Source organism: Euprymna scolopes, chromosome 9 (assembly GCF_053919585.1).
Source record: "Euprymna scolopes isolate OS-2025 chromosome 9, ASM5391958v1, whole genome shotgun sequence".
NCBI classification, from domain to species: Eukaryota; Metazoa; Mollusca; class Cephalopoda; order Sepiida; family Sepiolidae; genus Euprymna; species Euprymna scolopes.
Genome location: NC_136490.1, coordinates 150,098,499 through 150,104,498, shown reverse-complemented (window position 1 = coordinate 150,104,498; position 6,000 = coordinate 150,098,499).

Sequence of the window (6,000 nt, the reverse complement as noted above, 5' to 3'; positions counted from 1 at the left end):
GGAATTGATGAGTCATGAGATTTCTATTTTGAAATGAGACAAAATCCACATTGTATTAAATTTTTTTTAAAAGTTGAGACAAAAAATTTTTTATTTAAATAAAACTAGCAGGGAGACCCCGCTGTTATCCGGGAATAAATGAGGATTAACAAATGTTTCACCCTCCTATATTTTATTGCCATTGAAATTGGTAAAAAGCACCCATTTTTCAATCCTCCTCGTAGTTACTTAGTCCACAATATGTTATAGTTTACATTGCACTGTAGAGACATAGTTTTTTATAAAATTAATGGCTTGAATTAAAGTTTAAAATGCAAATATCAAGTATCATGGTGTAATGTTATGACCCTTTTGGCTGTGATCTGTTAACTGTGGCAAGCAGGGCCAAGGGTCAAAACATTATTATTATTACTAGTTGATTCGAGCGACGATGAGTCGCTGGATTAATTATGATTACAAGAATAAATAATTAAATTGGGGAAAAAATGATATAATATCGCAAAAGGAATGTGAAAATAGATGTAAACATGATTTTGGGTTTGCATAAACAAATAACTAGGTTGGGGTTACATCAGGTTGGTCTGAGACATATAATGATGTGATGTAAAGAAACAGGTGATGTATGTAGATTTGGGGAGGTTCTAGGAGTCGTTAGCTGGACATCGGAGAGACCGGATGATGTGGGGGGGGGGCGTCACTTCGGACAGTCAAGATATAAAGAACAGCCAAGATGTAAAGGTGTAATCTCTGAAAATTCCGACCAGACCATAAGAATAAATGTTCATAAATAATTCAGGTATGTGTTGTGTTATTTACATCTGTTAAAAAAGAACTGTTGTCTACAAGTGTTTTGATACGTCTATGCCAATCATTTCCTGTTACAGAAATGTTAAAATATAGACAATTAACTAAATTATACGACGCATATACATACACGCATTTACACATACACGAATATACAGATAAAATATCAAACCCAACTATTAAACATGTACGTCGTTATGGAATCTATTCATATACAACATGACATGTTTTATAATATATATCTCCCACCTGATCATATAACATATCCCTTTTTGGTGGCCATAGACCAATTTGCATCGATGATGCGATATCGAACCTGGGTTATAGAAAAATACAATGTGGAGAGCAGGTCCTGAAAATGGAATGGAGATTTTGTGTCAAGAAAAAAATAAATAAATAAATAAAAACACATACAAACACAATATGTCTGAAAAAAAAACCCACCAAAAAAAAACACATATACACGCATGATCTTTTATGAAGAAAGAAAACAAAAAATACATACGCACACACACACACATACGTAAAACTTTATATGTTGAAAATATTTAAGAAAATAGAATGTTTAAAAATAAAAGAAAATCTCATGAACAGAAGAAAAATATCACTCAATGTAAAAATTAGAAGAAAAAAAATTCCGTTATGTTTAAAATAAATGATGCGCCGAAAAAGAAAAAGACAAAGAACTTGTTAACTAAAACACACACAGTTGAATGCATCGGATTATTTTGGATTTGTGTCAATCATGGTTGACGGTGTTTACATCTGATGCATAAAAGTTTATAAAAGAAGTGGCCATCGCTCGTTTGAACTGTATGTTGTATAAAAAAAAAAAAAAAGAAGAAATTGCTTTTTTTGGGTCAGAAGCAATGGGCAGTTTCTGAAAATTGTGAACATTGTTTTTTCCAGTTTTAAATGGCATTAATTAGACAATTCTTATTTTAAAGAACTGGGCAAAGATCGTTTTATGTAATTTACTTAGAGATTAGTGTTGAATGTTAGGATAGAAAAATGTGTATTGATGATTTTGTATTGTATTATATATTGTATAATTTGTTGTCTTATGTATTTTCTACATGTTACATGTGTTTCAGAGATTACATCAGAAAAGAAAGAACAGTAGATAAGGTTGAATATTTTTTTTTTAACAAATGGTCAGCTAGTATATTTAGAAATTTAAAGGGGTAGACAAAATAAATTTACGTAGATGGTTATTTACTGTTATCGTGGAGTGATTCGATTTTTTTTCTTTTTTTTGATTTTTTTTAATTAGGATTTCCGTTGATTTCGAGTAGAGTCAAGATGGAGAAAAATTGGAGTACTTCATGTGTGGAAATTCGATATTTTCCGCTAAGCTTAAAGGCAGCCGCGGTTACCAACCTGGAAAAAAGTTTTTCCAATATAGCAGAACAGAAGATATTTCTGTCCAGCGTCAGGGAGCAAATGAAATGCCCCCTGACATGGCATAAAGGGCAGAAGAGGTAATGACAGATATGGCCATTGTTACGAATCACTCATGATAAGTAGATGTGAAAGTAAAACATATCACCAATACGTAATAGCTAAGTAAGTAAAGATTAGGGAATTAAATAGATAAAAAAAATATATACACATTAAGAAAGCACGTAAGGCTAAAAATATTAACACCCAAGGGAAGAAAAAGTAATTTAGTTGACGAGATATTGTCGACGTGGACAGGCAAAAGAGGTCTTCATGGATAATGGCACGAATAGATCAGGGTGCCTTCGGTTGTAGGAGGAGTAACCTATACCAAGGAAATGTCATAAGACCAGTTGATTAAATGACTAAGATGGAATTTTTTTTTCAGAAATAGATTTTTCTTACCCTGGTGAGGCGTAAGAATAGTATTAAAAATGAGATATGTCATGAGATCAGAGGAGATTCCGGTCTGAATAAAATTAGGAGAGTCAGTTAATTGACTGAAAGAAAAAAGGGGGGGAGGTACTTTTTTTTGTGTGAATAGAGCTTAACCTTTTCGTTAGCCAGTGAGGTAGAAATCTAGGAGATTAAACTAATGGAAAAAAAAAACAAAAAAAAAAAAACAGAATAGGGCTTATAGGAAAAATGTATGCTGTACATTTTTGAAAATTGGGGTGAAAGGCTGTGATCATAGTATAGTTTTTTTTTTTACAAAGTGGTCACCACTTATCAAGGCCTGGAAGCCACTCAGGGATAAGGGTTATTGTAAGTACAGTACGTTAGTGTGGAGATTTAATAAAGTGTCTACTTAAGGGGGCGGTTCATCAGGAATTTGTTTACATTGGACTTGAAGACATCCAGGTTGTATTCAGGTGGGAAGCAGGCAGACGGAACAGAGTTCTACAGGTGTGCAGTTCTAAGAAAGAAGCTTTGTTCATGGAATCTACGTTTTGATTTAGGCATAGATAAAGAGTGGGGAAAGTTTTTGACAGTGGAGTCAACTAGACGGGTGTTTTTCGTAAAAGATAGGCGAGGGGGGACCAGAGATAAGAGTTCAGACAAGCACCTGCCATGGAAATAACGATAAAACAAAGATAGGCTCGCAACATCTCTTCTGTGGGAGAGAGGTTGCAGGGAAGAGAAAAGGGCATCCTCCACTAAGCCACAAAGTCTATTTTGTACTCTGTCAAGGCAGGATAGGCTATTTTAGCAGCTCCTTGCCCAGATATGGCAGCAGTATTCCATCCTTGGACATACTTGGCTTTTATATAGATAGAGAATTGCATCAGTAGGAGATATCTTCTGGAGCGGTAGAAGGATCCCACCATCTTTCCAGCGACCTTAGCAACAGACTTGATGTACGTGTTCCATTTCAGATCAGGAGTGAAGGTCAAGCCCAGAAGCTTGTCAAAACATGGGGCTTCTCCTAGACGAGAGCCATCCATTTCAAATGATGCCAGACGGGGATCAGAGCGTTGATGATGTAAAGATAGCAGTTTGGTTTTAGATGCATTAAAGGTAACCAGCTATGTCTCCCCCACTGAACCACGCGCTCGAGATCAGAGAGAACTTTGTCATTTACAGCCTTTGATGTGTTGCCGTAGATGGTCGTGTCATCAGCATAGATGTCAACGAATGATTTAAGTATGTGTTTTGGGAGATCATTGATGTAGATCAGGAAGAGAGTTGGGGCCAGGATGGACCCTTGAGGGACGCCAGCATTAATACTGCAGACCTCTGATTTTTGTCCATCAACCACTACTCTTATGAGCCTATCAGAGAGAAATGATTTAATGATAGAGAGAACATTTCCAGTTATACCGTAGCTGGAAATCTTGTGAAGTAGACCTTTATGCCATACCTTGTCGAAGGCCTTTGATATGTCAAGAGCAATTGCCCTAGAAAGGAAGCCTTTGTCAAGAGATTCACTAATCCTATGAAATATAACTGTTAGCACATCTGCGGTAGATTTTGCAGAACTGAAATCATATTACGTGTCACTAAGGTTATTCCTGGTGAGGTGGTTGACTATTTCTCTATTTAGTATGGATTCCAGCAACTTACTCATAACACACACGAGACTTATTGGTCTGTACTGAGAGGGAGATGACTTATCACCTGAGTTCTTAAATACAGGGCATACTGATGAGGTTTTCCAGGGTGTTGGAAAACACTTCTCCTTAAAGCAACGCTTAAACAGTTTCGTAAGTATGGGAGCAAGTTCTGGTTGAAGCTTTTTTAGCACTATAATTGGGATGCCGTCAGGGTCAGTTGTTTTACTGGAATCAAGGTTCTTGATTAGCTTGGCGACCTCATGCACAGATATCTTTGTTACCTAGCGTGTTCTGTGTTATAGGAGGAAATATGGGGAGTTGATGGTCTTTGTCGCATAGGGTAGAATTAGCTGCAAAGTTCTTTGCAAATAGTTTGGCCTTGTCTGAAGCTGACGAGATGACCTCAGGTCCATTGATAATGGTTGGGATAGAACACACACTTCTGTTCAGGATCCTATTTGTTATTTGCCAAAATTGGTGGGAACCAAGCCACTGATCAGCTACTTTGGATTTAACAGACTGGACATATAGCTCTCTTGCATTTTTTATTACTCTTTTACAGTGGTTGCTGGCAATCCTGAAAGCAGCTTTAGTCTCAGTACATCTATTACGTTGGTAGCTATGGAAAAAAGTGATTTCTGTGCGCGATGGCATCAGCATATTCTGGGGAGAACCATGGCTGGCTATTGGGTTTTTGTTGGAATATTTTAGATGGTATGAATCGGTCTATGCCTACAATTAACCATTCGGTCAGGTCTGTTACTATAGAGGACACATCCTTTTTAAACATGGAATGCAGAGGTAGATCAGATATAAATGTACGGAAGCTATCCCAGTCAGCCATGGAATATCGGTATACAGTATGGTGGAGGGGTACGTCTGGAGACTTATTACATTTCATTTTTATCTTAACTGATACGACGGAGTAGTCAGAGGATCCTAGAGGAGAAAGAACGGAATATGAACATAGCTCAGGGGAAGTTGAGAGAAAAAGGTCTATGAGGCTTGCATATTGACCTGTAGTATCGGGCACACGGGTGGGCTCGCGAACAATCTGAGTGAGGTCATAAGCAATGGCAAAATCATGACAGAACCTCCCCTCATCATCTGTCTTATTTGAGTGGGTCAGCCACTCCACGTTATGGACGTTGAAGTCACCACAGATGTGGATGTTAGCCGAGGGATGTGCAGACAAAATGTGGTCTATTTTCTCAGATATGCTCTTAAAGATAGTAACTCCGCTGTTGTGGGGCCCGATAGAGGGCAAATATAAATGCAGTGGTGTAAGCAAGTGCAACCCGAAAGCACATATAAGGTAAATTAGGATCTTCTCTAGAGATATCCCTGCCACATGGGAAGCCATCTTTAATGTAGGCACATATTCCATGCTCATGGCGATCTTGGGTGTCAGATTTAGAGGTTAAATTAGAGTATCCGTTAATTATGAACTCATCTAGAGAAGTGGTTGGCCCTATTCCAGTTTCGCTTAGAAAGAATATGTGCGGTTTTGTCTCCTGTGATTGGGTTTCAACCTCTGGAAGGTTGGGACGTAGACCCCTGATGTTGGAGAAGGACACATGGTAGTAGGGGTCTACGTTGGAAGATGGGGTTCTAAGTTTATTAGAGTTTTTTTTCTGGAGATGTTTCATGTTGAGGTTTTGGGATTTGTGGAACAGGTCGGCATACTTGGTTAGAGCAGTAC